The sequence below is a fragment of the Onychostruthus taczanowskii genome, unplaced genomic scaffold (genome assembly GCF_017590055.1).
Source record: "Onychostruthus taczanowskii isolate IOZ18803 unplaced genomic scaffold, ASM1759005v1 scaffold31, whole genome shotgun sequence".
In the NCBI taxonomy this organism is placed as follows: domain Eukaryota; kingdom Metazoa; phylum Chordata; class Aves; order Passeriformes; family Passeridae; genus Onychostruthus; species Onychostruthus taczanowskii.
In genome coordinates, this window is record NW_024500461.1 from 4,668,540 (window position 1) to 4,680,513 (window position 11,974).

An 11,974-nucleotide genomic window follows, 5' to 3' on the forward strand; every position below is an offset into this window, starting at 1 on the left:
TACTCTACCTAGAGAAGCCAGTCAGTAAAACTCTTGTCTAATTGTGCTTAATTCAACAGAATTGCCATTCACCTTAAAGATATTCTTAAGTACTTCTCTTTCTGGCACCTCTGGGTAGAGCTGCTAACAGGAAATTACAGTTACTGATACAGAAAGATGTACTGCTTTCAAAATCCCTGTCTTAGAATACTTTGCCACCTGTATGGAAAAGTTCTTGAGCAAGACTCATCTCCATGGGCCAAAGGCAGGTAAGAAATGACCTGAAGAAATTCCCTGCTGTGCTCTAGGGAGCCACTGCTATGAAGTGCAAGTCAAACCTGTCATGGGACAGAGGAAGGCCAGGCTGAGTCTTCCTCTGAAAACCTTGCATTAAGAAGGGTGCAGTGGGAAACCTCTGGGACCTAAGGACAACATCCACTGGAATTGAAATCAGTCGTAATCTTTCCATGGCACAAAACAGTTTTGGCTAGGATCCAAAAGGAAAATAAATTTTAGTTCACTGATGGAGTGATTGGAACTGATCATCTTTGCTGTCAAACTGTTTGTTTAAAAGGAGTATGCAAAGTCCCATTTCCCCTCACACAGCAGAAACTTGTTAAGAAACCACTCTTTTGGTGATAGTTCTAAGCTCTCCTCTGGGAACACTCATCCCATAAATGTCTTTTCAGGCATTTCTGAAGAATAGCTGCCAGTGTCTGTTCTGGCTCTGTTTCTGATTCTTCCTTGCTCTCTTCTCTCTTGTTGCAATAAATTAATTTACTGGGTCTTCTCTAATACATAGAATAATAATAATAAGAGCAAGAAACAAGTGAGCTGGATAGAGTCATAAAAGCCTTTAATAAAGACACTATTCTGGTTTCATCAAAGTTACACAGAAATGTTTGTAGCCTTCTTATCTCACCCTAAAGAAACCTTGCAACTCTCTTTTCATTAAAGAGATTTAACCCAATTTAACACCTACATGTTATGTGGTCTTCCTTCTAGAAGGAAAAATCAGGGAAGTATCTTTTTTCTCTCTTTGGCTTTTGGCAATTGGGTGTACTGGTCAACTGTTCTTGACTGAAAGGGCCACCCATGTAAAAGGCTACACAGTCCTCTTCATCACAGCCCCAGCCTGAAGATTCTTCTGACACTATAAGCAGTTTGGGATATGTACTGATCAAATATAAAAGTATCTTTGATGGAAAATTGCCTGGATAGAATAAATATCTCACAGGATAGTTACCTCACTTTTAGGAGAATTGGAAGAATATTGTGATTTGTGACTATACCTAAGCCCTGAATGATGGGCCATTTAACTATGATGTTAAAACTCTGCAATAAACATATTTTCATGTTTAATGACTCCTATTTTGACGATGGAGTGTAACAGCCATTTTGCCTTTCTCCACCTCCAAGAGCAAGAAACTAACTCTTTCTCCTTTTCACATTCTCACTGTTGAAGCATACAGCAAAAAAATGTTTGTGCCTCCTCGCTTGATGTCTCCCTGAAATTACGCATAGTAATGGATTATCAAAGCAGAACTGCTCTGATTGGTAAGGACATTTTTCAAAATGGAGCTTTGACAATGGGAATTGTGTTCTGGCTTTTAAACAGTGCTGATATGGATTTGATAAGGTGCAGAGGCAGGGTTGGAACCACGGTTCCCAGAGTTGCATCTCTTTTCCTGTACACTCACACCACCAGAAGGGGCAGTGATCTGCCCTGTGATGCAGCTTCACAGCCACATGGCATGTTACCTCAGCTTCCACCATTTAAAAACAGCCCACATTCAAAAACTAGAGGATAGAAATTAGTCTGACAAAGATGAAATTTCTCAGGACTGGCTATCTTCAAAATGCTGTTGGTCACAATTTTTGAGTCATTAATTTCCTTTTTGGGCAAGCAATTAGTGCACATTTTCCTGGGGAGAGAATTTCCCTTTGGAAGGTAGGGAGAGAGATTGGACACATGATGAAAGGTTTGCAGAAGCTGGTCAGCTGCTTAATCCTTAGAAAAGTTTCTGGTAAGATGTTTTAGAGAGGACACTTGCAAGTCCATAAATGTCCATACACATGTTCATTTACACACCACACAGAAATGCCAGCCACAATCCAGGCCTCACTGTTCCCTGTGCTGTAAAGATAGAGTTAGTGCCTAAAATATAATAAACTCCACATGGAGTGGCATCTGAAAGAGTTAGATATATATACAGGTGGATGTTACTCAATTTATACTCCAAAAAACTTAATTTTTTGGCCTTTATTGGAGTACTGCTTGAATAAAGATCATAAACTAATTTTTAAATGACAGTGTATACCTTAATATCTTATTTGAGCAACAACAGAGAAGGAGAGAAATAAAGAGAAAGATTTTATTTTTTCTTCACTCTTAGTTGTACATTTAATCTATTTCAGTTATTGTAACTGAAAAGTAGTGGACATTAATAGACAAAATATTTCTCATGGTGCATTTTATTTCTTTTGTTAGTGAGTGCTACTCACTTCAATTTCAAATCCAGTTCAGACTGAAGATTATTAATAAAGTTGACTGATGAAACAAATTCCACTCTTTGTAATCTTAAGCTCTGAAAGATTTACTAAATTCTCATGTTCTTCGATCTTATGTGACTAACACAGTCAAAGGAAAATATAAAATTGCAGCTGGGCAGATAAGGTTTAGATTAAGGGAACTATTACCTCATAACACTAGGAAGAGAATACAAATGTTAAATTGAGTTTGGATGTTGCTCAAAGCAGAATGTAAAGTGGTGGGGAGAGCCTGTGAACCCCCTGCTGCTGGGCGAATCACTTTTCCTTGTGCAGCAGCAGTACAGATAATCAAAATAATACACTATACATTTCTATTTCACTTAAACAGGAATAATTGTGAATAAACTTCTTGCAAAATATTTCTCTCAACTGAGCATGGCATTTTGTACAGAAAATTGCCACCCCATGGTTTTCAAAGGCCTTGAGCCTCATGAACAATTTCTGTAAGGGGCTGGGTATGAAGAGTAGATGTTCCTGGACAGATGGCCCACCGGATGGATAAGGATGAGAGCCTGCTACCAGTATCTCATGGCCAAGGGTAGTTGAGGCTGAGCCCTTGACTCTGGATTACACTGTTATTTGTGGAGCAATGTGCTGGACCAGGTTCCCATCCCATGCAAGTTGTCAGGGCATCAGCAGAACCTCAGGCTCCACCTGCAAAGCTGAACATGTGGTTCGACGTCTTCAGATATCAGCCCCAGGTTTTGCTTGAGAGGCGATCCAGTGGCCCTGATCTGCTGAGGAATTTCTCTGGGTAAGAAACAAATTGCTCTTCTTTCATACTTCCCTCTCCATCCTCTCTTTCTTCCTCTACTCATCAGGTGCAGAAGGGAGGTTTGTTGGCTGAAGGGAAGGTAAGGAGGGGAGGTATAACACGCCTCTCTGTACTTGTCTGATCTTGGAGTTGCTGATGCAGAAGGCAGAGCCACGTTGTCTCTGTTCTCATGAAGAATCTGTAGCTAACATTCCCCAGGGGAGAAATATTCAACTGGGAGCTTTAGGAAACAGAAACCCCAGGTGTTCTGGGGTCAGTCACTCGAAGAAGGTAAGAATAGTTAAAAAATGGAGACAATGTTCTGGCTCTATTTGCCAAGCTATTTCCTCATGTTGGTTGTTTTTGCCTGTTCCTAGAAATGCAAAGGGCCCAGAAACGGTTGTGTACATGTTTGCACATGCTGGTGACAGCTCTCCTTTCAAGTTAATCCAAAGCTAGAAAGAAGAGTAATCTGATAATCAATTTTTGCTTCTGTTGAGCGCTGAAATATATGTCAGATTTGAACTTCAAAGAAACTGCTTATTCACCCACACAGGATTCCACTTTTTTTTATATTCTCCTTTGCATTTTAACTGCACCCAGTGGACTGTTCTTTCAAACAGAGAAATCAGACGCTCAGTTGAATACCAGCAGCTTTTGTGACATGTGTGCTGTGGTAAACAGCCCTGTTGCTGCATAAAACCTGAACTGAGTGCTTTTCTCCAAAAGGAGTTAATATTATGCTTTCTCAGATTATTTTTTAAAATTGATATATATGATGGTACATAACTGTTGACTGGGCGCTTACAAAAATTCTTCAGTCACAGTGAAAAAACTCAGTGATCCAGGTGTTCATGTTACAGAGTACCAATCATTACAGAGTTATAAATGAGAGGCATTGCCTTGGATGATCTGTGGTTCACATTTCCTGAAGACAAATTGAACACCTACATTCAATGGCCAATATATCTAAAATGAAGCATAATCTTCAAATATTTACGTTATTCTGAATCTTTGAGAAAAATATGTAGGGCCAGCTTCAGGTTAGAGTCTTGTCTGTAGCAGCACAAGTTTGACTGCAGTAGAATTGCTCCTTATTCTGAAGAGGAGAGCTAATTCTCAGGCAGCAAGCAAGAAACAGAGTTGATTATCCAGTGCCTTGTGATTATCATAATACTCATCTGTCACTGTGATATTGTCAGCCAGCACAGGATCCATTTACTGTGCCACCTTACAGCCATCAGCAAGGAGCACAGTGGATCCCAGCTAAGGCATGTATCAGCATCTACTGTGGCCGAGGAACAAAATGCTTCTCCTATCTGTGGAAATTTATACTTATAAACCAGAGTGTGTCACTTGCCTGGAGTGGTGAATCCTTGCTCAGGCAGATTTCTTTCCTGTAGTCAGACTCTGTAGCAGTGTGGCAATGCAGGGGACCATGTGCACAACTTAGATCTGATCTTGTACAAAACTATCTCAGATTTATAGCCAGGAGCTGTTGAAACAAGCAGGGCTTATATTTGTTTCCTTCAAGTGTTGATGTGAACACACTTCACTCATGAGTTCATTTGCACAATGTAATTAGGAAGGATGTCAGCTTGCCTGACTGAGTTAAGTTTCACAGCTCTTATGTGCTTAAGACTGCCTCTGCTACTGGGGCAGCACGAGTAGGTAGCTGAGTGCACAGGCTCACTCTCAGGAACAGGCCAGTGGATGTGGCCATAGATATTCTCCTTTCTGTGCCTTTGTTCTCCAGGTACCCTCTTGTCCATGTTGCCTATTCAGGCTATAAGGAATTTTGGGGCAGGGATTGTTCTATTGATATGTAGAGTGACATGGTGCTCACCAGCTCTATACATATTCCTAAATCGGAATCACTATAGTAGCACCAGCATGCTGTTTGACCATTAAAATTGTTAAAGTTCATTTATTCAGGCAAATGGCACATTGACAAAGTTATGTTGTCTCCCGGTTCTTCACACTCTGCTGTGCCATATAGCTACAGAATACATAATTAAACAGCATTCAGGCTGGAGGGACCTTGATGATGAGCAGGACTTCTATACACTCCTATAATAGAAACTAAGGACATCATCGAGTGGTGACCAAATTACTTACATCAGGGATAAGGCGTGCATCAGTAATTGTTCAGTAGTGCTCTGGATGACAAATATGTTGCCATTGTGGTCCAAGAGGGTTAACATTTGGGAAAGAAAGAAAGAAAGGAAAAGAAAGAGAAAGAAAGAAAGGAAAAGAAAGAAAGAAAGAAAGAAAGAAAGAAAGAAAGAAAGAAAGAAAAGGTCGTACATATTGTTACATATTGAGCTATAACTATTTAGAGCAATAAATTGCAAATTGAGGGGTGGAGTAGGAAAGAGAGTGACAGAAAAATTTAATGTTCTCCCCACTGATATGTGTATAATTACATATATGTAATTGTAGGCCTGTGTAAAAGCCAGAGCTGAATCCATCCTGGTGGCAGAGAAAGAAGCTAACTGACATAAATAGGGCAGGAGATTTTTCTCCTTTTCAATGCCTTTATTAAAGAGATTCAGCTCAGGTGGGGAGAAATCGACGGGTCGTGCCCACGCCGCCGCTGTCCCCAAGAGTGGCACGGAGGAGGAGGGTGATGCAGCTCTGTCCGCTGGTCTGCAGGCAGCGCTGGGCACTGCGTCCTCACGGGAGATTCGCAGATTCCTGCTTTTCGGTCCAACACTTCGGGTGCCCTCCTTAGTGAACATCCTTTAAGGTCAGGGTGTGAAGCAAAAAGGATCCAAGCAGGCACTGGACTTCACGCCCATCCTTAGACATCACCTAGGGTCCCCTAATTCTATATTGGCTCGTTGTTTTTAGGGGGATTCTAAGAAAACGGGAAAATTTTGGAGCGGTGCATTTCTCATTTGCATACGTGGTCTCAGGCCACTCCTATTCTCCTGGGCTTCGTGTCCAGGTGTAGCTCCGGGGCAAGCACCAGGGAGGACAATGGCTAAATCACCAATCATTAACGGGTAATTAAAGAACTCTTTAACAATTAAGCTAATTTAACAGCAACTGGTCCCACCGTTTTTTTTCTCTGCAACCTTAAATAAAAACAAGTATATTTTTATTCATAACACTAACTTTACCAAGGCTACCTTTTCTTGTTATGTTTCTAGAAATATAAATGATTCATATACAAGAACTACTTTTCAGGTGATTTTTTTTCTCATCTAGAAGGTACAGAACACAATACAAAAAACCCCCATTTCAATACAGCTGTTCCATGAACTATGAACTAGATTAAAGTAGATTTAAACTAGTTCCAGGTTTCAGCCTGCAAAATAAGACCAGGATAGCTGTTGATCCCATATCTTCCTGAGGTAATAGGAAAATAACTTGATTTATAATGAGTCCCTTTGGCCTTGTTTATACATGGACTTGTGGCAAAAACTTCCGGAGGGAGGCATTCCTACTCTCATTTCTGAAACTTACACCACTTTGTTTTGTAATTTTTATTTTTGGTAATCTCTTTTGTAAACAGTGTCCCGCAGAGACCTACAGTAGTGAGTCCAATGCAAACAGGACATCAAAACGCGTTACATTTAAAAGCACATGCTGGTGTACAGTTAGGATTGCGACACTTAGGACTGCAGCTTGTAACATTATATAGGGCTACACTACACAAACACTTGAAATGAAGAATTTCTCACACAGTTACTATTATTTTTGAGGGAGTTTATGTTTGGGTTTCTCAGCATCTTATCACACTTTAATAACCTTTCCTTGAAAAATCCTCCCTCTTCCTTTGCATGTGAAACCAATGTGTAACCAGAGCTCGGGGATACCTTTGCTCAGGCAAACTAAAGCAGATCTTGAAGGCAGCTGGGATTTGCAGGTAGCTCCAGCTCTGGGCAGCACATGCAGCCGATCAGGGCGGGAGGAGCCTGGCACCCAGAGCCCACTGAGTGGCAGTGAGATCACTCAGACCATGCCTGACCTGAACCACCCCTCTCACCCGTTCTGCTGCTGCCAGACAGGCACTGCACAAAGCACCCAGTGACAGTTTCGTGGTCCCCAGGGTCTGTCTCTCTGCTTGTGTCCCCTTCCTGTCCCTGCTGCTGACAGGTAGGGGTGGCTGGAGGCAGCAGTGGGAGGACTGGGCAAGGAGGGTGTAGAAGGCTGGACAACTGCACGTGCTTAAATCTAAATTTAGTGGCTTCTATTGAAAAAGTAAAACAATTGTAGAAATAGGTAACATTCCCATATTTCATCCTAATATAAGGATATTGAAAGGAAGTCCCATATTAAATTGGAAACCTAGGACCTATTTGGGGCCCACTCCAGCTTTACTGAGAGAATTAAACTGGGGGGTCAGGGCTTAGTTCTATCTGGTAGAGTAGAAATATGTGGAAAGATTTGGCCTCTGTGGAAGATAGTTTCCAGTCTAATTCACTTCAGTGATTTCCGTGTTTGTCTTGCAGCTTGTCCTGCAATGAGATGGAATGCCACCCTGTGTGGGAATATACTGTTTTGTTACTAGCTTTTGCAAAGAGAAACAACTGCTTTGATAGTTTAGGCAGTTTGATAATTTAGGCAACATCCAAGTTTTGCCAACATCCAACCTTGGCCTTACAGCCTGCTTAGTTTGATAATATACTGCAGGACTGCATCCCAAGTTTCTCAGATGACTTTGATTATTTCCTCATGCATAAATTAGTGTGATCCTGAAAATTGTGCAGTTCACTCTCTGTGGAGATCCCCGTATTTCTGGTTTGACATAGTCCTTCTTAGCTCCTTTTCATCCATTGAGTTTCTGGCAGTGGAAAGCAACAGCAGTGCAGGCAGTGCTGAGACACAGTGTCCCTCCAGCCATGGAGCCACCACATTAAGATAGTTGACAAGGCAGCTTTTAAAAATCTCCTGACACAGCTGAAAAAGAATGTTTGCTCTAAAAACTTGTCTAACCATATCAGTTAAAAAGAGTGACTCAACAAAGAACAAACTCCAGTCTCTACATTAGTAGCAGAAATCTGGAATAACTTTGTAAGCACTGAAGTGCATTTACTAAAGGTTTCCACTTGCAGAGGCAATATCAGCTTTAGGCCCATATCACAAGCCACATTTTAATGCTGTTCTAATGAAAATTTGCTCTAAGTGTGGCTAAAGTGTGTATATGGCTTTTAGTCAGAAGAAATATATATCTGAGGAAATTCTAGACTGGTTTTTAGACACTAGTAAGATAGAAGCAGCACATGTGATTTAAAAACAGTCCTAGAGACAACCTTTGGACATTACTTGCAGAAAGATTGACTCCTATCATCTTATCAGCCAAAGCCTATGACTGCAGAACACACTAAGTGCTGGCAGGCTGTTTCCACTGCTGTGACACAGAAATGACCATCAGATTATCTGCCTGAGTACAGAAGGTCAGCAGTCTTGCTGGGATCTTGGAGTACAGGGAGGACAAATTCCTTTTTGTTACCAGGTACAAGTTAAATGGAAAAAAAAAAAAAAAAAGGAAAAGCAATCAATTTTAATGAGTGACCCTGTATTTACTGTTACAGCTGAGACCAGCGTTTGGCTCATTGTGTGTAGATATATCTATGAATAACCTTCTTAACCTGTTGGAAAGCTAATGACGGAAAATATTCCCCATAAAAGTATATATATTACAGCTGTGTAAATATATTAAAAAACCCTAAACTGTCAGCAGACTTGCTGGCAGATGTATGAATGCTTTAGCAAGATCTCTGTGCTTCACATAGCTTCATTTTTTTATCCTGTACATACACACACACACAGAGGCACACACGTGTATAGACTTAGTGACATTTAGAGTACAAAACTCTTTGATCAATTAGCTTCTCCAAGCAAACAGAATCTGTGGCAGAATACATGCTATGTTGTACTGCTTATGAAACACATTTTATAAGCTTTACCTGGGTGCCAGCTGTAAAATTCAGTAGGTAATCTATATAACAATCCCAAGATCTAAGAAAGAGAGGGTCTTTTTTGCTCCCTTCATATCTTCAGGGGAGAACAAGAGACAGCTTATGATGGCACTGAAGTCTCCCCACAGATGCCCCAGCAAGAGCAGAGGCATTCCTTGTTTTCTAGCTCCAAAAATTGCTTTTATCATGGGCTGATGGCAAATTTTTAAGTGCCAGGTAAGAAACATGGAGTAGGTGTCTTTAAGTCCCTCTGCCCCTTGGTATTACTTCTGGAGAGATGTGAATGACAAATTCAGGGCTAAATCCTGACTCAAACTTGTACGTCTACTATTTCAGTGGAAAAAAAAAGGTGGAGGATTTGACACATACTTCTGGTATTTTTAAAAGCTAATAAAGTGGTTAAATGTCTATAACTGAGCAGCTACAGTGAATAGTTAGTTTTTTTGGCAAGGCTGTTAAGACATATTTACAGCATGCAATTGGAAAATAAGCTTGTTATATGTTATAAATAAACTATTCCCAGTGACAGATTAAGAAAATATTGGATATGTACAAAATGACAGCATTAAACAATGAAAGTATTTCCTGAGGAGCTGAGCCTTAGCAAAAGCCACAGACAAAATATTTTTAGTGGCATTCCAACACTCTGTGTTTCAGAGCCATTTATAACAGAGCTCATTATGAGATATTCCTTTCTGCTACAGGCCGCAGCTGGATATACCAAAAAATTAAAGAAATATTTACCTACGAGAAAGAGTCACAGTACCTGGCTTTATTTCATACAGATAATTTCTCCCCTTCAATCCACCATGTGGGTTCAAGAGAAAAATTTGCCCTTATATCTCCAAATACTTAAGTACCTGCTTCTCCCGAGAACTGCTATAAATCCAGTCATTCCCATATGCATGAGCAAAATATCACAGAAAAAACTTCTGCAGGAGCCTGTCAGGGTAGGAGGATACCTGTACCTGTGGGCTGTAATTGCCTCCTCCCTTACATCCTCCTACAGCAAGGCAGCTCTGAACCCTCTTACAGCACATGCAAAATGAATCCTGACTTCAGCTATTGTGCTGGGCATGAAAACTAGCTTTCAGGTGAGTCATGCTGCTAAAAGCTCAGGTATACTTTCTTGTCTCTGTAGAACAGCTAAACTCAACCACTAAACAAGTTATAGTCCTTAAAAACTCAGATGGGGTGGTGAGGTGGGAGGTGAAAGGAAGAGAGCGCAAGTGTGAAAAGGCGTTGCCTCCCAGCAGCAGTAGCTCTAATACCTTGAGGGCATTAGGAGGAAAATGCTCAGAGGAGGCACTTCGCGGGTTTTGTGAAAGGTAAAAGCATCATTATCTGTGAAGGTGGCCTGCAGGTACGGGACAGTTGTGCTAGTGTGCAGCGGCACCAAAAAGGGAATTTTGTTGGCTTCGCATTGGCCATGCATCCACCTTAATAGCGTTTGTGCTGCTCTGCCTTGTCTTTTGGCTCATGACTCAAACCAGAACTCACTCCAAGCATTTTGCTTTTAGGAGTTGCGTTTTATCAATGTTTTCCCCCTACCATGATTTGTCTGTTCTTCTGGGGTTTTCACCATGTTCCTTCCAGCCAGGACAGATGGCACAGTCTGTTACTGACCTGGAAAAGCTGCTCTAGGGAGAAGAAATAAACTGGGAGGAGGCAGAGAGGTATCATCACTTTGCTCAGGGGACATCTCAATGGAGATCTAGATTCAGTTTTCCTTCCTTTCCTCTCCTTTCCTGTGTGAATGGTGTTGACAGAGTGTGTATCTGTGTGTGTAAACCTGCCAGGCTTCTGCAGCTGCCTGGCTGGTGATCCTCTCCCAGGGAGCACATGCAGGTAGGGCTGCCAATTGGCTTCCCTGACTGCGCTTGCTGTATAAATACGGACACTCTTCACATGTTGGCCTTTCTTTTGGAGAATATTCGTTCTTGGGTCTCTGGGTGACTGCAAACTAGGCCACCTTGTCTTCTCTCCCTTTGTATGCACCTCTGTAAGCTGACTCTAAGCACCCCCAACCAGCAGTTGTATATACAGATGTGTGTAAATCCATCCCACTGCATGACATCAGCTCTGTCCTAGAAGTTAGAGGAGGATCACTTGGATCAGTCATCAGAGCTCCTTCTGATGACTGGGGATTCAACACAGTTTGAAACAGCAAGATAGAGCTCTGTAATAAAATGTCAAGGTATTCCCTGATTTTTTTTTTTTTGGGGTTTTTTTTTTTTTTTTTGGTTGTTGTTGTTATTGTTGTGGTTTTTAGTTTGTATTGTTTGTTTTGCATTTAGGTGTGTGTGTGTGTTTTAGAGAGCTGTCTACTTCAAGTATTTATTTAAGACCTTATACTTCTTCCATCAAAGACCATGGAGGTACATTGAGGAGATTCAATGTCAAAGGAATATAATTTCAGATTCTTCATAAATAAAAAAATAAACAATATTGTTCTAATAAAGATGATCTAGCTTTTTCTGATGGTAAATTTTAGATCCCAACTTAGAACTGAAAATGGTGAGTCTTGGCTCTAAAAAAGATATGAGAATATTCATACTTCAAGCCCCTCCTCCTAACAGCCAGAACCACAGTGATGGCAGATATTCTGAACTCATAAAAAGATTTCAGAGGCTTGTCTTAACCTGTGATTCTCTTGCTGTTTTGAATGATATATATGCTATATGATGGAAAATTAGTTTGAAAGTCCAAATTCTTTTATACCAATGAAGTATAGTATAGCTGAGATAAGATTTTTTTG